Genomic DNA, 22554 nt, shown 5'->3' with positions numbered 1-22554 from the left:
TTTTGAGTTGCTTCCCTTTTGAACTGGCCCGTGGATATTATGCTTGAAGATTTGAAAGCCATCTGCAATTAGTTTGCAGTCGTCTACCAATACCCCTTTCCCTTTGAGTGCTAATATCGCATACACTACAATGAACCATTGTTTATTATTCAAAAACACAATTTAAAAAACTAATATATATTATAAGTAGAAAATACACTATTAAGCACATTACTAAGATACTTCGTTTTCCTCTTTTAATAGAGTAGTCCTCCCTCAATTTTTTATTTCACTTGAATGAAATAGTTTATTTACTTTATTAAAAATATTCTCAATTCAAAATGGTTGATTATTACTGGGTCAGTTTAGTCAGTATCATTTAAGCTGCGCTTATGTTTGAGTCTAAATCTCAGACAGAAATCAGTGTGGTGCACTGAAATGTGAGAGCCTACCATCAAGTCTTTCAAGGCTTGCTTTTGAAGAAACGACGCATGCGAGGTGCGAGACCGGTTTCGTACAAATCCACACTACACCAGCAATAGTGAGTGGTTTGTAAAGCTAAGAGGTGCGCGGTGTACACATCTTCACAAATGTTCTAGGACAGATATTTCACTGCAAATCCAGCATTCTCCAATCTTCCCTATTTTCCGCTTTTTTCTGAGTCTCTGCATATGATCCATAGCCTATATCTTAATGTTATCTACATATCAACCGGTCGCCCTCAGTAGCGTAGTTGGTATAGCGCTGGCCCTCTAATGCTCGAGGTTGCGGGTTCGATCCCAGCCGAGGTCGATGGCATTTAAGTGTGTTTAAATGCGACAGACTCATGTCAGTATATTTACTGGTATGTAAAGAACTCCTGCAGAACAAAATTCCGGCACACCGGTGGCGCTGATATAACCTCTGCAGTTGCGAGCGTCGTTAAATAAACCATAATTTAATTTAATTTAATTTCTATGAACTGATATAGTCCCCTGCAATCAACATTTTCTACTGTTCAGCACTGCTTTCAGTAGATCCCTCAGTAAGCAGTTTCTCCTCGGCCAGCGACCCAGCCAATTTCTTTTTTCTTTCCTCATCAGTTTCAGCACTATTCTTCCTTCACCCACTCATTCTGTCAGTCCATTTCACACGCTCCATTCTTCTCCATATTCACATTTCAAATGATTCTAGTCGTTTCACTTCACTTCGTCGTAATGCTCATATATATGCCCCTTACATTGGCACATCCCACACAAAGTACTTCACTAAAGCGGTTTCAGAATAAAAAGGCATATGGCCTACGCCAATCGAGTGTTAGTAGCAGTACGATGTTGTCACACGGTGCACAAGACGTGGAAAACAGACACAACAAATAAGGATAGAAAATATCAGTCGCTGCTGCTGCAGAGAGCGGGCGGGTCGAGACCTGTTTCTTCATTGTGTGTAATGTTTAAATATTATTACTCTTACTGACGTAATTCTCATCCCAATTTTTATTACTTCTTCGCTTCACAGATTAGTAGATCATGGATTGTATAAAATGATTTTGCACGACTTGCAAATGGACAGTAAAAAATATGCATCTCCATATGAATCCTAGCCCTATTAATACGCCATTCACTGAAAGCCTGTGAATGCAACGAACATGCTTAACGATCAAGTTTATTTTGTTTCTTGCAGACCTAATGCCAAGCAACACAGATATTCGAGATACCATGCCTAAATCAGACGCCATGCCAGCTATCAGATCAGCATGGGAACTAAGCATGCCAGATCACATGAGAACTGATGTCAGATATCATACCACCTTTCATGCCAGATCACATGACAGTTTCTTAGCCAGATTGCATGTCAGATCACATGCCAGTTACCATGCCATATCACATCTGAGATATCATGCCAGGTCACATGTCAGTCACATGCCAGATTCCACCCCACCAGTCAGCATAGATCACATGACAGATTCCATCCAACCTGTCATCCCAGATCAAATGCCAGCGGCCATGACAGATCGCATGCTAATTCCCATGCCAGATCACATGTCTGATTCAATGCAACCACCCATGGCAGAACAAATGCTAGGACCCATGTCGGACACCATGCCAGCATTATCCATCGAGCTATCACCAGAAGAAGAAGAAGATGAGGACAGAAAAACGAAGAATGGTTGCTGGTCCTGTTTCATATATATATGTCGCGGGGTTTGTCGCTTCTTTAGGCGTAAGCTCAAGCGTAAGCGTAAGCCTAACTAGATAAGATCAGATAATATAAGATAAGATCAGATCAGATCAGCTCAGATCAGATCAGCTCAGGACAGATCAGATCAGATCAGAGCAGGACCGATCAGATCAGATCAGGACAGATCAGATCAGATCAGATCAGATCAGGACAGATCAGATCGGGACAGATCAGGACAGATCAGATCAGGACAGATCAGATCGGGACAGATCAGATCGGGACAGATCAGATCGGTACAGATCAGATAGGGACAGATCAGGACAGATCAGATCGGGACAGATCAGATCGGGACAGATCAGATCAGGACAGATCGGGACAGATCAGATCAGGACAGATCGGGACAGATCAGATCAGGACAGATCAGGACAGATCAGATCGGGACAGATCAGGACAGATCAGATCGGGACACATCAGGACAGATCAGATCAGGACAGATCAGATCGGGACAGATCAGGACAGATCAGATCAGGACAGATCAGATCAGGACTGATCAGATAAGATCAGGGCAGATCAGATAAGATCAGGACAGATCAGATCAGGATATATCAGATCAGATCGGGACAGATCAGGACAGATCAGATCGGGACAGATCAGATCGGGACAGATCAGATCGGGACAGATCAGATCAGGACAGATCGGGACAGATCAGATCAGGACAGATCGGGACAGATCAGATCAGGACAGATCGGGACAGATCAGATCAGGACAGATCGGGACAGATCAGATCAGGACAGATCGGGACAGATCAGGACAGATCAGATCGGGACAGATCAGGACAGATCAGATCGGGACACATCAGGACAGATCAGATCGGGACAGATCAGGACAGATCAGATCAGGACAGATCAGATCAGGACTGATCAGATAAGATCAGGGCAGATCAGATCAGATAAGATCAGGACAGATCAGATCAGGATATATCAGATCAGATCGGGACAGATCAGATCGGGACAGATCAGATCGGGACAGATCAGATCAGAACAGATCGGGACAGATCAGATCAGGACAGATCGGGACAGATCAGGACAGATCAGATCGGGACAGATCAGACCAGGACTGATCAGATAAGATCAGGACAGATCAGATCAGATAAGATCAGGACAGATCAGATCAGATCAGATCGGGACATATCAGATCAGATCGGGACAGATCAGGACAGATCAGATCGGATCGGATCAGGACAGATCAGATCGGATCGGATCGGATCGGATCAGATCAGATCAGATCAGATCAGATCAGATACAATGTACTGAATATGTTAATTTATTCCAAAAAGTATTTGATCCTTGTATCTTCTTATTGTATTGGTTATGTAATATCCTTTCAAGAGTGTTGCTTCATATTAGATTATTGTTAGCCAGTATCGAATATATGATTTCTTTAGAAAAATCCTTTTTTCAAATCAGTTAATTCTTAACAAGTACTGATAATGTGAATTTATTTCAAAATTTGTTTGGCATTTATAATACCCATATAACAATTTAACTAGTAATTTGTTTTCAAGAATATTTCCATCATAGCAGCCTATTTGTTAGCAAATATTATGTGAACTGTTAAGAAAAAAACTTCTTTCAAATCATTTAATTCTTAACAAGTACTGATAATGTGAATTTATTTCAAAATTTGTTTGGAATTTGTAATAGTGTAACTAACGCTTTCTTTTCAAAAATGTTTGCTTCATACCAGACTATTTGTTAGCAGATAATGAATATGTGAATTCATTTCAAAAGTGTTTCCTTTTATATCAGTTCAACTAGTAATGGATACGTATTTTGTTTTCAAGTCTATTTCCTTCATATCAGATTATTAGTTAACAAGTATTAAATATGTGAGTTGTTTTGGAAAAACTTGTTTTCAAGTCAATGAATGTGTAATCATGTATTGACTATATGTGCTTGCTTTTTTAGCAAAACAGTTAAAAAAACACAAATATATTTATTTAGTGTAACGTATCTATGGGCGATTTATTCATCGTACCGAAAGTTGTCTTACATTTTTGCTATCGTATATACATCTAGACCTATACGCAGCGTCCTACAAAAGAAAAAAAATGTATAGTCTACAACAGACAAAAAGAATGACATCAAGCATTTCTTCATATATTTCGTTGCACTGACATGCATTGATTGATTATATTGTACTGGAGTATCTTAATAATCTAACTTTTATAAGTTGAGAAAAGATATGAATTGGAAACCTAAATGTTGATTCAAGTGGAAGAGGATGAAGATTATTTGAAATTGACAAAGAATAACGCACTGCCCATATATGGAAGGGAGGTTGGGATGGGCAGGGCGGAACTCGACATGCAGCCACCTTCTCGTGGTGAGTTCTGGGTTGTTTCAATTCATAGAAAATGAAACAAGCAAAGAGCTGCATCTCAACTGTAAAAGGTGGTAAGAAAATGTTTAGAGTGTTCAATAACTGTAACTTCACACACTAAATCCTTAAGGTAAAAGGAACAGAATATTCCTTCGCCATTTGTTCTTTTTATTTAATAAGAAATCGATTTTATTTCCAGAAAAAATTGCTACATCGCAGTAAATTCAGTCGCACTTGCCAACAGACGGAAACATTCTTCCCTGCTGCACTTATGGCAGTCAGAGGAGACTGCCCTTACACCCTGTCCCCGCGGTGCTCAGCTCTAAGGTGAGTACGCATGTTGTAACAGCGTTGCAAAATAGCCATTACTTAAACTGATTTACTATTAACAAAAGTGTTAAAATAGTTACTCTTAAACCGTAAATGTAACAACATTTTGCAAAATTATTTATTGCCAATGAAAAGTGTAATGTAGATATGTTTACAAAATGTATATTTGTAAATATGTTTAAAAGGTAATGGTATCTGAAATAGTCGTATAATAGCTATTTATGCAACAAATTGCGAAATGAGAGCGTTTAAGTACGAGAAATGAAGACTGTCCACCTACACCAAGGGGAGGTGGACAACATGGCAAGTGTTTAAAACGCTAGTTTCGAATGTGTTTCATACAAGATTTTACAGAGAGTCGCTCGAGAATCCCTGATGTATTTATATTTGAAAGAGAATAAAATTATTGATTGGTTCTCTCGCAATGGCGAACTTCTGATGATAAAGACGCATGGAAAGAGAGAAATTTCACGGCCTTCGGGTATGTATTCGTAGTAGACCATCGTGATTGTTTTGCTGGTTATTAGGAAGTTGTTTTCTGCTTGTCACGTAATTTGTAATATACAATTACTACAACGAAAATGATAAAATATAATTACGAAAATGAGTGATTCGAAACAGAATAATGTAAGTATCAAATCTGCAAATGTTGTAATTTCCAGTTTAAATAATTGTGTTGTGAATATTTTTATAATAAATAAATAGTTGGAATGCATGTTTTCAGAATTTATAATTAGCGTGTTTTTAAAGTATACTTACAGGCACGGAAATTTACTTTTAAGCATGCTAATTTATGGATGCGGAAATCGGTGACTTTCGATATGTTTAATTTGTAAAGTTTTCCTGTTGAAACACTCTGTCGTTGAAAGTAAGAAAACAAAATCCTGGCTAATTACAATAGTTTTTAATGGTTCTTTCAACTTCGACTCTTATTTCCAGGAAACAAGCTCAGAACCATCGCTCATTGCGGTCTGTACAAGTACTGCTGGCAGTCTACCTTCGCAGGCGGTGAGGCTGAATACAACTTGAATGGCCGCCAACATGGAAATCTACGACTACCAGTGACGGCGTCTCCCTACGTGCTGCAGCACGCCAGAAAATTATCGTCGAAATGGTATTTAAAACAACTCTCACACAATACAAATTCTAGTTACAATAGTTCACTATTTTTTTATAATTTAGTATTATAGACTCAATGGAGTCCATCCTTACTCTCAAACGTAATCTTCTGAACAGTGAATATTTAACCTTATTGTCATTATATAAAACAGTCTTTTGAATAGATATATATTCAAACATTTCTCAAAAACCGTAACCAATAACTGTTTTTTATTGTTATATTCGTATTCAGGAGGCTCAAATTATATTGAAAACATGCATCACATGCCCAGCGCAAAAGTTAAAATTTGTTACGCAGTGTAGCCTAACCGACAAGGAACATTTATGAGAATGGATTTCTAAGCACGAATCTTCAAAATCGTATATAAATACATCAACATATGTAAATCTCAACTTAACCCTGTGTATTAGCAATCTGTAAGACGTCACAATCAAGAAGTAGACCTAGATAAAAACAGGAATATTCTTTCGAAAATGATTGAATGCATTAAATTTTGTGATATATTTGAACTCGCACTGCGTGGACATGACGAAATACAAGAATCACAAAATCGCGGTATTTTTCTAGGCTTAGTGAATTTCATTTCGGAACTAGATAAAAATACATTGTTGAGAGACCATCTAAATAATGCTACAGTATTCAATGTTGACAGTAGAAAAAAGAACCTTTGCCACATTTCAATAAGGAAACTATTGATCGATTTGCGTGACTGAAAACCAGACGAATGAATTTCTTGTACAAATAATTGTTAGTATAATTAGTTATTGTAATTTAATGTAAATAATGTGACCTGTGAGCATATTACCGGCATTAGTTATATGGATAAGTATCTCATGAATAGGGCCCGGATTTTTCGAAAATGCATATGCGCATATGCAAATGCATATTTTGAGGGTTAGTTCATGTTTCAGCATTTATTTAGTTTATGTATGATCAATTATCTGACATTTCTGAACGAACTGTAAATCTACTAATGAATTTGTATGTCGAACATCCTTTGGCACCACAATAGCCTTCCAATTTCAAGTGAAATGTTAACGTAACCATACTTCCAGTCTCACAATACATGCAGATAGATGGACGTTGCAGATTTTTTTTCACAGAAGGAATTTCTTACATTCCTTTCTCAATGCAGTATCATCTCAAAGTTTGTGTCGACAGGACCGCAGGTGTTCATATGTTGACTTGTTTTTCATCTACTGATAGTTTATGCGGTGTTCTGTCAGATTAAACTAAAAATGCCTAAAGATAAGTCCACTAAATCCTTTTTAATGTAACAGTGGATTTCAGGCAATAGTGACTATTCAACTGACGGCGATGTAGTGTATTGTCAAGTATGTGAAAAGACTGTGAAATGCGAGAAAATTTTTTAACTAGAACAGCATTCGAAAACAACTGCACATCTCTGGTCAAAACAAAAGGGTATGAACACGCAACAGGTACTTTTAACTCAGACGAAATCACGGTCTGAAGTTAATACATTTTCCGCTGACTTTTGTAAAGCTTTTGTATGCAGAACATTCCGCTGTATAAATTAAATAATCCACATCTACGATCATTTCTTCAAAAATATTGTCTTAATCAGAGGACACCGGATGAATCCACTCTTAGGAAAAATTATTTACTTTCGCTACATGCTTCTATCCTGGATTTAATACGGTCTGACATAGGAGGGAACTGCGTAAGGATTTTGGTTGATGAATCAACAGATTCGTGTGGCAGATACATAGCGAACTTCATAGTGGGTAAATTATGTCCAAAACAAGCCAGCAAACCTCATTTACTTTCATGCAAAGTGTTGGAAAAAACCAACCACAGTACAGTTGCAAGATTTGGTTAGTGCATATTGTTTTGTTTTTAGTGCATATTTTCAACATTTTAGTGCATATTTGCATGCATATTTGAGGTATTTTCAGTGCATATATATCCGGGTTCTACTCATGAATTACAGGATCAAGGAAGGAGGAACACAACGAAAGGAGAAACACATTTAAAGTGACGCTGTAGGCATACTTATTGTTTAAAATAGCATCGTAGCTAGTCCGGATTTATTTAACATATATAATTTGTTGATCGTGACACAGTTTATGCGTGTATAAACTTGTGATTAAGTATATAGGCCTAATTAAATATATACACATAAATTAGACCTAATTATACAATCAATAATAATTTTACATGAATATGAACGTAGACCTATTTATATTGCATGAAGAACGGATTTCAAAATAAATTATTGAGGTACCTCACTAAAAAAAAATATATGTACAAGCCGCCACTGATACAAGACCTGAGCAAAGCCCCTATACGACCTGCGATACACAGTGACCAGATTCGCGACGCACGGATTCCACTTCAAAGTGTGAAAGATTAGGAAATATCACTAACCAGGAAACGAATGCGAGTGTTCATGGTGCGGAAAAAAATGCGACAAGTAGCTACCACGCAATGCGGAGTGAGAAGAAACAGTTACGTATCATCGAGTCAGTTGAGTGCCGATTGACAGTGATTGTACATAAGTGGCGGCTCGTGACGTAAAAGGTGTGTGAAGCAGTGTTAGGTAGACTTCTAATTTTATAACAAAAATCATGTATTAGGCTTATGTATATTAAATACCGGTAGGCTATATTTAAAATACCTGACACATGATGATGATGATGATGACGATAATAATAGTAATAATAATAATAATAATAATAATAATAATAATAATAATAATAAAATCATAAATTAACGGTAATAAATAATCATACCAACTTTTTAAGACAAGTTGAATCCTTCTGTTCATGGCAGCGAATTTATCAGTAACATCGTTGTGGAAAGGCTGATTTTTTCATAATATTGTGCATAATTTGTTTCTGCATGGAAATAATTGCGATTGACGAGAGTCTTTGTTGTGACATGCAACTACGCAAATAGTTTTTAATGCGATTCATGTAAGAAAAACCTCTTTCCGCGGACAAATTTGTTAATAAACAGCCCGAATCCCTAAAGCAGACTGATTTTATGAACAAATATTACTCGTAATTATTTAGGCCCAAAATAATCCTAATAATTAATGTTGTTGTTGTTGTTTTCTAATGCCAGGGGTTTGACAAAGTCATTTGACCTCTTGCATTCCAATATTTTTCAAAGATATTATCATGACCAGCCAATGAAGCACAGATTTTGAGGTGTTCCGAATCCATTTCTTGCTCTGAGTTGCACAATGGACAGTTAGGAGACTGATATATTCCAATTCTATGCAGGTGTTTAGCCAAACAATCATGGCCAAATAATTAATGTAATAAGCACAGTAGAGAAAATAATTACAATACACACAACTCGATCTTTATGCACACTCGCTCACTAAACCTCGTAAAAATTTAACTTTGTGTATAGGCTACAGTAGTACCCACAACGCTAAGACCGTAACCATGCATTTTCAATTCCTCTTACATTATATTTACACTTTTCTCAAGACTCGTGCTTGCTTCTTTAGCAAAACAGTTAAAAGGATTACAAATATATATTCATTTGAAATAACTACTGAAGCTTTCCTGGCGACGTGATAATTCGAAATTTTCTCGGGCTTCCAGCCAGGTCATAAGTTGGTGATCCACCGACGTTTCGAGGATGTTCATCTTCCTCATCTTCAGGGTTAAGTGATATCTGAGGGTACCTAGCTCCTTAATTTATAGAACGTTCTCGCCGCGGTCCGCACTAATAACAGCCAATCGGCGCACAGCTCCTCGGCTGACTCCCTCTGGCACTATAAATTAAGGAGCTAGGTACCCCCCCCCCAGCAGTTCGGCTTCCACCCTGGTCGTTCCACTACACTCCAGGCACTCCGCATGACGGAGGACATTACCTGGGGCATGAGCACGAAGCGTGTCGTAGCTGCAGCTTACCTGGACATCGAGCGAGCATTCGACAAGGTTTGGCATGAAGGACTCCTGGTTAAGCTACTGGGCATGGGAGTCCCAGATGGAATGGTACGCCTCATTTCAGATTACCTCCGAGGCCGTACATTCAAGACCCGAGTAGGCACTAGTTTCTCCACCCCTCGTGAAATTCACGCAGGAGTCCCGTTTCGCTATATCCACGGCAGAAGTAGCCATCTGTATATCTATGCAGATGACACTGCCCTCTTGGCGATGGGCAAAACCTACAGGTTAGCGTCCCGTAGATTGCAGTCGATCTTAGATCACCTCCAGCCGTGGTTCCACGACTGGAGAATCAAGGTCAATGTAGATAAATGTCAGGCCATACTCTTTTCACTAAGAGCGAGGCTCGAAGACATACCAACTCCACCCACACTTTTCGGACAAGCAATGCCGTGGATGAACCAAATTAAATACTTAGGGATCATTATGGACTCTCATCTTACGTTCCGAGATCATATCCATTCCCTTCTTCGTAAGGCCAATGGATTGATAGATACTATCCCATTCTGGCGGCCTTCACTCCTGACAACCTGGGGGTAGGACTTACCATGTATAAGGCCCTCATTATGTCTGTAATAACCTATGCCGCACCCGCATGGGGGTTCGCGGCAGTGACCCATCTCCGGAAACTCCAAGTTATCCAGAACCAGGTGATTCGCATCATAACACATCTCCCGCGAGTCGCTTCGAGAGAGAAGTTCCACGATGAGCTAAACTTGCCAACCGTAGACGAGTTCATTGCTCGATTGGCTAGAAACCTGTATGAGGCCGCTCGTGCCAGCCCCAACCCGCTCATATCAGGCCTCGGCCGGTATGATCGTAGGTTACGGCGAAGACACCAGACAGGTCCACTAGCTATTCTCTTAAGACAGGAAAACAGGGAGGCAGGTGTCACTCCCAGATTTAGGTAGTAGGTTATTAATTCATGACTTAATCTAATAAGCAACCGCTGTGAAATGGCCTGCTCTAACTCGGGCTATAAATCCATTCTATCCCTCTTACAGGTCTACGGAGTGAAGAGTCAATTGACTAGTCTCCGGATCTGACAGAAACCATCAAAAAGCCAATTGGCTAATACCGTTATGATGGTTAAATAACTTGAGCTAACATATCGTCCCCAATAAGTCCGTTTTGCTAATCGATGGAGTTGTAATAGAGCCAATTGGCTAGTCTACATCCATCGAATCAAGTCATTTTACCTAAGAGCCAACTGGCTAGTCTCTAAAATTGAGACATCTCATCCTGCCTAAGGTTTTTCCGTGGTTTTCCTAAGGCGTTAAGACAAATGTCGGGATGAGCCCTAAAAGAAATGGGCCACGGACCTGCATTCACTTCCCCAGACATTGGTGACGGCTCAAAATTAATGATTATTCACATCGAACTCGGGCCCTAACAGAATTCAATCGTCCCCTTGTACAGATCACTGGAGTCATCAAAGAGCCAATTGGCTGGTCTCCTGATCTGAGAAAAATCATCAAAGAGCCAATTGCCTATTGTAAGATTAATCCCTACGCGTTCGAATCTTCAAACAGCCAAACTGGCTATTACCGTTTCGTGCCTAGACTTCTCCTCCATCGCGTCTCTCCTCCGGATCAGGTCGCTGTACTTCTGCCCCTCCTCCCCCCCCCCGTATGTTGTAGCTAATCAGTTACGTCCATTTTCGGCTTACCCACTGGAAATTTCTAGCGCTCCTTCACTGGGGCGGCGAAACCCGAAGTGAGACAAGTGGCCAAGAGGCTTGGAGCTCACATATTCAGTTTTTCACAGCCCCAACTCCCCCCTTGCAAGGACGTGTTTTCACGTACCTTTAAAGTTTCTCCTCCCACTTCCCCCCACTCATTCACTCATTCATTCATTCCCCCCCTCAGGTATCACTTAACCCTGAAGATGAGGAAGATGAACATCCTCGAAACGTCGGTGGATCACCAACTTATGACCTGGCTGGAAGCCCGAGAAAATTTCGAATTATATATTCATTTAGTATAACTTTTCTATTGGCGAAATTAATTTTACGCTTTTAAATTTCCGTATAACTTTTCTATGAGAGAAATTAATTTTACGCTTTTAAATTTCTGTAATTTTCATTGTTAGAGTTGGCTACCCTGAATAGTCCCTTTGTCATTGATTGGCGGAACATTGTGAATTCGTCTCTTCTACTATTTCACGTCTGACCAAAGCTACGATACTAAATGTTGTTGCGAGGTGACGGGAGTAGCCTTGTTGCCATGGTAACCATAGCTGAATGAAACACTAACAGGAGGAAAATCGAGCTCAGATCACCTGCGCAGAACTTAAACGTATCGGAGTCTTGTTGCTACGGTAACCATAGCAAGCGAAATAGAAAGTTACAATGCAAGAATTGGATTCACCGACGCCATGTTTGTTAATTCTTCAGCGCGACGCGACTTTTGAACGTACATAAATATAAATATCATAAAATCAGTCGCACTCTGATGTATACTAAAGGTAAAGTGAATTTTTCAATTTTTTAAACTTCTATGGTGAAGTTGTGCTTCACTTGGTTCACCTGAAAAGCCGCCTCTGTTGTACATAAATGCATATTTTGTGCTTTTCATTCACTCATTCATTCATTCATGTTTTCTTACAAATCTCCACTTGTATAAATTAATTCAGAAAATAGAGGTATAATAAGACATTTAGTTATTTCCTCATAGCACATAGTGGTGCGCGACCCTGATAGTTCGTTACTTTTAAGTAAATAAAAGTTGATTTTATCTATCTATCTATCTATCTATCTATCTATCTATCTATCTATCTATCTATCTATCTATCTATCTATCTATCTATCTATCTATCTATCTATCTATCTATCTATCTATCTGTCTGTCTGTCTGTCTGTCTGTCTGTCTGTCTGTCTGTCTGTCTACCTATCCATCGATCCATCCATCCATCCATCCATCCCTCCCTCCCTCCCTCCATCCATCCATCCATCCATCCATCCATCCATCCATCCATCCATCCATCCATCCATCCATCCATCCATCCATCCATCCATCCATCCATCCATCCATCCATCCATCCATCCATCCATCCATCCATCCATCCATCCATCCATCCATCCATCCATCCATCCATCCATCCATCCATCTATCTATCTATCTATCTATCTATCTATCTATCTATCTATCTATCTATCTATCTATCTATCTATCTATCTATCTATCTATCTATCGCTCGTGTGTTGTAAGCAACGAGTTAGAAAGTTCTAACTTGTTGATTGTAAGTTTAATTTACAAGGTCTACCAACAACATAATAAGGTTGTAAAAAACACGATCGGCCAAAAAATAAATAACCGAAGGAAAACAAAACCTTTTGCGATTGGCTCAAAACATGTTAATAATAATGGAAGAACTATTAAAACTATTGTAATATGAACAAAAAGACTCTTGTCTACCATTTTTGGTTAATCATATCATGACAATGATGCGGATTTGTGTATATCTAAACGACATTTCATACCAGTTGAGAGGATGCGAAGGCATTTCTTTCCCCTTCTTCTTGCCTTGAGTACGTCAGTAACAGAACGGTAGCTGTTACCTCTTATGCTTGCACCCCCCTAAGTTCTATACACAAGAAAATAAAATATTAATAAAGTACATAAGTGGATATAAAATACAGTGACACAGGTGTTTGACAATTACATATTTCAGTATATTTTAGTGTTGTTTTTACAATATTTTCAACTAATAATTAATTAAATTGAGGAATGTTAGTTCGCATTATGAAGTCGGGGGGGGGGACACAGTGCAGATTGTCCTAGTGCAGGCCTGCAGAACTCGTAAGAAGGAGAAATATGACGTCAGCCTCACTCCACTTCCATTGGGGATGATCGACTTCCGCGTAGAGTTATTTACCTCCTCTTGTCGTCAAAGGTCCATCAGTGGTGGCATATAATTTTCAAAGAGGATTTTAATAAATTCATTGTTTTTATAATGCGTTATCTCGTTTCAAGTTTTACAATTATGCTAGATTACCTGTCGGTAGTTTCTCTGAGATTTCTTTGCACCTAACCTGCTTTAGATTTTCCAAAACTTTCCACCTATCATCACCTAAGGAAACATAAATTTATAGCGTTTAAGTAATGAACCTTGAAAGTCACTATTAACTTCAATTCAAAATGAACACAACGAGTGACGTCCTTAATTTTACAGCAGGCTATATAAATAAATAAATAATCAATATACAGTTCGTAATAATGAGCTTACCGGAAAGTTTGTGCACTCCATAATTCTTAATATAGACTTTGTTCAAATGTGGTTTAATACTCAAATGACGAGTGGAAATAAATTGGATGGGACACAGTAAACAAGCAATTATTTCGTCTTCAACAAGAAAATAATCATATTACCATTTCCTTTGGAAGTAGTATTCCTTCACGGGTTTAGATTTTGCCATGTTCCAGTTCTCTTTAAACTGCAGTACGCGTATTATTTGTTTGTTTACTTATTTACGAGGCGCATCCAGAAAGTAAGTTTCCCGATTTTTTCCCCTTGAAAGTAAACGTAATTAGTCGTGTCAATTGCGCATGCGTAACAGATCTATGGCGTATCAATCATATGTCAGCCGGGCAGGTCCCGCCTGGTACCAGTAGTGTGGCAGCAGTGGTCCGAAATGGAAGCTGTTATTCCTTTCTCCCGCCGCCTGCGAGGTTCGGTCGGTGATAAAGTTCTTTAATGCACAAAGCGTTGCGCCAATTGAAATTCATCGGCAGCTCTGTCAGGTCTATGGGCCGAACATCATGAGTAAGCAGATGGTGCGTCGCTGGTGTAGGCAGTTTTCCGAAGGTCGTCAAAGTGTCGATGATGAAGAGCGCAGTGGGTGACCGTCCATCATCAATGATGATCGTGTTGAGCTGGTGCGGCAGTGCATCATGGAGAACAGTCGCTTCACGATTACGGAGCTGAGCAGCCATTTTCCGCAGATATCGCGATCCTTGTTGCATGAGATTGTCACTGAGCACCTGCTGTTCAAAAAAGTGTATGCCAGGTGGGTGCCGGAAAATCTGACACCCGAACACAAAATGCAACGTTTAGGAGAGAACTGACATTTCTGCAACGGTATCACGATGACGGGGATGAGTTCCGCGACAGGATCGTCACGGGCGATGAGACTTGGATTTCGCATTTCACCCTGGAAACCAAGCAGCAGTCAATGCATTGGCGGCATAGTGGATCTCCGGTCAGGACGAAATTCAAACAGATGCTGTCGGTACGAAAAGTGATGCGCACGGTGTTCTGGGACAGGAAGGGCATTCTGCTCATTTCGTTCCAAGAGGTGAAACAGTGAACGCTGACCGTTACTGTGAAACACTGCGAAACTTGCGACGTGCCATTCAAAACAAGAGGCGTGGAATGCTTACTGAAGGTGTTGTGCTCCTCCATGACAATGCTCGTCCACATACGGCTCGGCGAACAACAGCTGTTTTGACGGAATTTGGCTGGGAGTTGTTTGATCACCCACCCTACAGTCCTGATCTTGCTCCCAGCGATTTTCACATTTTCTTGCACTTCAAGAAATTACTGTCCTCCGGTGAGCGTTTTGGCAACGACGAAGAGGTGAAGACGTCTGTCACACGCTGGTTCCATTCACAGACGGCAGAGTTCTACGACAGAGGGATACAAAAGTTGATCCCACGATACGACAAGTGTCTCAATTCTGATGGTGGCTATGTTGAAAAATAGCTGAAACATTGCTGTACCTGTTGCCAATAAATGTTTTCCTGAAAGTGTGTGTTCTTTTTTTTTTAAAATAGGGAAACTTACTTTCTGGATGCGCCTTGTACTTATTTTCTTATTTACTTGTTTACTTATTTAGGCATACTTATTTATGTATATATTTATTTATTTACTTACTTATTTATTTACGTATTTACTTATTTAATTACGTATTTACTTATTTATTTACTTAATTTTTTGCTTACTTATTTATTATGTATTTATTTATTTATTTGGCTGGAGTGCGTTACAATGTTGAATGACAGCATTTACATCCGGTCATATAGCTATCACTTACTTATTACCGTACAATTGATTTATTGTCCTATTATTAGTAAAACCAGTTAAGACCATTAATACAAGTTTTGTAAAAACAGGAATTAAAACTTTATTAATGCACGAAAAATCATAATAAATTCTTCAAATAAAGTAATTGGTTTGCTGCCTGCAAGCAACATTTCGAACTTATTTCATTTTAGTAGAATACAGAGCACGGAAAGGCATGTCAGGGACTGTACGTAACTTATTTTACACAAACAGTGGATTTAATCGGCTTTACTAGTAATAGGACGATATACACATTGGTAGACCTTCTTACATTATTAGCACACATAGGCCTATATTTTTAAATTTATTTTACATGTCTTTTAATTTATTTATTTCCCTCATTAATTTTTCTCTTACTTTCTAAAGGTATGTTTCTAATGATTTTATTATCTGTTCATTTGTAATTCTTGATAGCGTATTGTATACCTGCCGCCGCGAATGAATGTTAATGCAGCCGAGCGTAACTAGAACGTCATGACCGCGCTGGTAGAAAAGGTGGGTGGGGTAAGAAAGGGGAGTATAGCAGTGCTCTCAGGAGCTACTGTTCTGCAAGCCTGTCCCAGTGTATATGCGTAGAGTACCAACTAGCGGTGAAGAAAACATTTATCTTCTGCTCTCAGTAGCATTTTAATGTGCCAGTTGATATAAACAACAATAAAATGAAATATAAACGCTTACTATAGATTTTCGAAATATAGACTACCGGCAAAAATTTTCAATAATAAGAATTTTCACTACGTTCAAAGTCATTTAGCCGAACGTTAGTAAAATGGACAGTAGCATCTTCCCCTTCACGGATGGTAAAGAGTGTGAGTAGAGGGGAAAGCCAATTAACCAAACTGAAATGGGGATTAATGCCTATCGACTTCACTTACGTGATTCGGAGTCCGCACATTGCGGATAGATGACACCACTGTGACCCATTTTCAATTTGTACACCACTTCGGTTGGCCACACTGTACATGATGAGTATTTGTGAAGAGTTTTGTGGTGTACTAGAGTGACTGTATGTGTAAGTGTAGTCAGGAGCGGATACAAGAGAGGGTCTGGGGGGCTATAGACCCCCCTATCAATTCAAACACTTTTTTTTTATTTAAAATGTACAAAGCATTGTTTTTTTCATTCATATAACTTATATGATTTCTTCACTCTCTAAACTTCATATTATTTTGCTATTTTACTTTCGCATACAAACTCTCTTTACAGTTCGCAGTGAATAGATCAGGTAAGTGGTCGCATTCCTTAGGGGTCGTTACCATGGGGTTTAACAATATCTCGGACTTCGGAACGGAAATATAACGGTAACCACCCCTACCACACTGTAGCTAGGCCGCTACCAATACCTTTGTTATCGTACTTTACAATAGCCACTACATTCGACTTCTGAATTGAGACGAGAAGTGATCAGTCCGTACAGGTGAATTATTTAGTGTAACAGTTATAAGAAATTATAAAATGTCGAAACGTAAGTTTCAAACAAATATCTTACAATTCATCAAGAAGCCGTGTGGTGAAGTGAAAGAAAAGTGCAGTACGGATGACAATGATACAACTGATGAAGAAAAGTATATGCCTGTTAATACTGTAACAGTGGAATCGGTTATGTGCGGTGAAAGTTATGACGCTAGTTCGACGACTCATAATGTATTAGATATTGGTTGCTTAGTGGAAAAAGAAATATGCAGTGACGAGATAAAATACAAAGCTCTAACAAATCCTTGGGTTCCAGACGAAAAATATCCATTTCCGAAGACACTAGAATCGGGACAGTCTAGACAATTTCAGCGTGCGTGGCTTAAAAAGTTTCCATGGCTCTCTTACAGTAAGAAGGATGAAGGTGTGTTCTGTCACGTGTGCGTTTTATTCGGACCTAAAGAGAGAGGGCGAAGCAAAGTCACGTTACAGAATTTAGTTACGAAACCTCTAATTCAAAAAGGCCTCTGAAATATTCAGGAGACATTCAGAAAACAGTTATCACAAAACTGCTCTCTTAAAATGTGACAACTTTAAACGAGTGTTTGAAGGTAAGGTAGAGAACGTTCTGGTTCAATTGAATAATGAAGTGTTACAAACAGTGCTCGAAAACAGGATGAAACTTATCCCAATAGTAAAAACAATTATTTTGTGCGGGCGACAAAATATTCCATTAAGAGGACACAGGGATGATGGTGCGATTGACTTGAAAAGCGAAAATCAAAACGAAGGTAATTTCAGGGAGCTTCTAAAATATCGCGTTGATGCCGGTGATGAGATTCTGCATAGTCAACTTAAAAATGCCCCCAAAAACTCATCTCTAACAAGTAAAACAACGTAAAACGATCTCATTAACTGTTGTGGCACCATTATTGAAAAGAAAATTGTTGAAGAGGTTAACCAAAGTAGGTAAATATTTTTTCTATCTTAGTAGATGAAACAACCGACATCAGTTCCAATGAGCAACTATCATTATGTGTGCGATTCGTAGACCGAGAAAAGTGTTACTTGCATGAGGAATTTTTGAGATTCGTAGTGGTGCAAGATTTAAGTGGAGAGGCATTGTCAAAAGATGTTTTAAGTGAACTATGGGACTTAGGTCTAGACATTTCGAATCTTCGCGGAGAGGGTTATGACGGCGGTGCTAATATGTCGGGGAAGTTTCGCGGTGTCCAAGCGCGAATTTTAAAAGAGCAGCCTCTCGCATACTATATGCACTGTGCCTCACATTGCCTAAATTTGTCACTTTCAAAATCGTGCTCTGTTCCCAGTGTTAGACAAACTGTAGACACAGTAGCTGAAATAGCAAAATATGTTAGGGAGTCTAGCAATCATGATGAAAGAAAAAATTAGTCAAATATGTCCTGAACACAAGAAAATGAAACTAAAGACCTTGTGTGAAACAAGATGGATTGAACGGCATGACGCAGTGTTACAATTTTTAGACATTTTCTCCGCAGTTATATCATTCCTGGAAGATTCTGGATCCTATAGTACAAAGGCACATTTGATGCTTAACTCAATTCTAAAATTCGAGTTCATAATTTCATTGCATATTTTAGCAGAAATATTTGGAATAACACTGTGTGTTTCGCGGAAGCTACAGAGCCCAAATCTCGAACTAAGTCAGTGCTACCAGATGGTTGAATGTGTCATGAATACTCTTCAGGCCTGCCGAGATAATAACACTTATAATTTTCTTTTTGAGAAGGCTGTTACATTGGCTCAATCTGTAGACGTAGAAGTAAATGTACCTCGAGTTGCATCCAGACAAATCCATCGAAATAATGTTGCGTCTAAGCCTCCTAAAGATTATTACCGCCTCGATGTATTTCTTCCTTTTCACCTTCTAAGCGATTTGTCAGTACGATTTTCGCCTGCTAGGCACAGTCATGTAATTAAACTCCAATCTTTGATTCCTACTTTTTACACGATCCTGATAAAAATATCGATGTCATCCTACAAGCTGCAACGATTTATGAACAGGATCTGCCAGGAACTATTCCAGAGCTTAGAGGAGAGCTACATTTGTGGTTTCAATTTTGGAAGGAGCAACAAAAAAAAAAAAAAAAAAAAAACCGACACGGCTATAGAAGCTTTGCTGCATACTAGGAATAATTTCTACCCCAATATAAGAGAGCTGCTCACCATATTATGTGTCATGCCAGTGACAACTTGCACCGCGGAACGGTCATTCTCAACACTGAGACGTGTGAAAACCTACCTCAGATCGACGATGAACCAGGACAGACTGAATGGTTTGGTATTGCTCAACATTCATCGCAACATTGACGTAAGTCCGGACGAAGTCATGGAACTTTTCGCAAGAAAACATCCCGGGCGACTTCAGCTTCGTTAAACTGTAAGTAACATTTAATCGACTTTCCATTCCAATCACCATTTCCTTTAGAATTAGAACTAACTGAAGACTTAGAACCTAAGAGTGACAATATTGTTGTGGTTTATTTATTTGTTTTTAATTCCATTGTTCTGTGTTATGATTATACTACTGTATTCATATGTTAATTGAGGGGTTGGGTGCAAGAAAGGCACTTCTCTCAAATGCAAGTTTTGAGAAAATTGATGTTGAAAATTCAAACCGTAATAAAGTTATCTATGCACGCCTTTACATTTTGGGTACCGGTACCCTGACCTCTATGATCACAGTATTGAACTACAACTTTGTGATCATATGCATAACAGATCAGAGAACACAATAAAGCGTTTTACTCAAAAAGGGCACATTCTATAAAATGCCCTTCTTGCACCCAGCCCCTCAATTATTATTAGCCCCCCCCCCTATTATTAAATTCTAGATCCGCGCCTGATATAAAAGGTAAGTATCTCATATTGTGCTTTATGCTTGTTTAACTTACAGGTTTATTCTTGATATAATTCATACTGATGTAGTGAAATACGCTCATATACTTATGTTTTTAGATAAATATGCCTGGCTGTGCTGCAGTAATTCAGCCAAGAAGGGCATGTTAATTAAGCGCTTCCCAAAAGATCCAGCAAGAAGAAAGGAATGGCATATTAAAATGAAAAGGGATAAGTGGAAGCCAACTGATTATTCATATTTATGTGAGGTATGTATTAAAATATAATTTGTGGAAAATAATAATACAAACAGCCAACAGATGTTAGGTCTAAGTATGATATCATAATATTCATTGTATAGATCTATTATGTTAATACCAATATAATTTTGATTTATTTAGGTTCACTTCGCTCCTGATATGTGGGAAAAAACTCGTGTTGATGGCACACGAAAACTAAAATCGAATACTGTACCAACAATCTTCTTTTTCTCACCACCATCAGCAATGAAACGAAAACCTCCAATCAAGAGAAAAGCTTCAGCTCCAAAAGCCGCCAAATCTTCGTCAAGTAAGTAAATTGCTTTCCATTAAAATATTTTAAGCGGTCATTTTCATTTTAATATTCATATTGTTAATCCGATAAGTTATAGGCCTAATTACTACTATTAATCATAATTGTATGTGTAAATTATATTTCATTAAAAAATACATAAATCTAATGTTATTCTATACACATTACAATACATTATTATATTTTTGTGTATTTTAAAAGGATATTTTAAAATTTAAATTATCTTCTAGTATACCGGTACCTTAAAATTTTAATATAAAACTTAGATTTAAACTGATGACACCTAGCAATGTAAATGGCGGAAACGTTTGTTAATTAAAAATTACATATTAATGTTACGTTATTTGGCGGAAATATAATATAGGCATACACATAAATAATTAATAATAATAATAATGATAATAATAATAATAATAATAATAATAATAATAATAATCTTATATAAATTTCGGTACCCAATTTCTTAATACATGTTGTCCCTTATGTATGAACACGTAAGTTGCTTTACATTAACTTAACCTCCCTGTAAGTATTATTTGTTATTACTGTGTATTTAATTGGTTTTAATGTTAAACGCCACACAACAGACACAAAATTATATTCTGAATTAGGCTGAGATATAGTTAACACGAAGCATTTTCCACTGACCTTAGTGGTTTCAGCTGACGTTATTTATTTATTTGTCCCAGTCAGTGGGTGTGAAAGCCTCCTTCATCCAACAAACAGAAAATTACATTCGAAATTAGGCTAAGACATAGTCAATATGAAGTATTTTCCACTGACTTAGCTGCTTCCAGAAGTGGCCTCTGATCTGGTGCCTTCTATTGATGTGCATTTACAAAGAACACAAAATATTAAGTGAATATTTTCGAATTAGTCTACCAAATCCCTTCATAACGTATTGGTAGAGCATCTGTCTATAAATCGAAAGGTTTTTGGGTCGATTCCCAGTGACTGCACATAAGATAAATTGAAATGTATTAAGATTAAATATGAGATGAAAAATATAAGTATGGAGTGGTGTAAGCAGGATAAAAAATAGATAAAGGAATAAGAAAAGGGAGAGGTAGAAAGAAAGAAATAGATCAAAAAAGAAACAATACAAAATTATACAATTTCTTACATACATAGCAAGGTAAGTGCGAAAACGACATAGGAACATCGACTGGTACTAGGAAATTACATAAATTTCAAATAACACTTTTGGCTTAGAGTCCTTCCTCATTAAGGGAGAACAAAAAATGATGTCATATGAAGTGAGCTTACAGAATAATTATGTAGTCAGTATATGTTTGCCATGAAGAGGTATGACACCCTTTCCCAATTTACCTCTACATTGTATTCGGTAGCAATAAATTTCCCCTTCATCTGACAGATACACAAATGCATAGAAGGAAGAAGGCTGCAGATTTATCTTAAACTTTTATTACCTATTTTAATGCGTTCTATTGTATAATTCAAAATCAAAATTTGTTTTGCCTCTTTAGGTCCAGTTCTAGATTCTCAAGTGGTTCCACAAAATATGGCAGTTTCTATTGGCAGTGGTGCTGAATTACAACCGTCTTCATCACATGCAGCATCACCTTGTGAAATTTCAACTCCTGAGTCTTCTGCATCAAGTGAGGACAGTGACAACTGCTGTCAGACTGAACAAGCCATACATGAAGAATCAACTACAAAACTGGCAAGGTATGAGAAACTATATTTAAAAGAAAAAAGGAAGGCTGA

The sequence above is a fragment of the Periplaneta americana genome, chromosome 14 (assembly GCF_040183065.1).
Source record: "Periplaneta americana isolate PAMFEO1 chromosome 14, P.americana_PAMFEO1_priV1, whole genome shotgun sequence".
Classification (NCBI taxonomy): Eukaryota; Metazoa; Arthropoda; class Insecta; order Blattodea; family Blattidae; genus Periplaneta; species Periplaneta americana.
The sequence above is the reverse complement of the archived record's forward strand: the minus strand, read 5'-3'. Positions refer to the sequence as shown.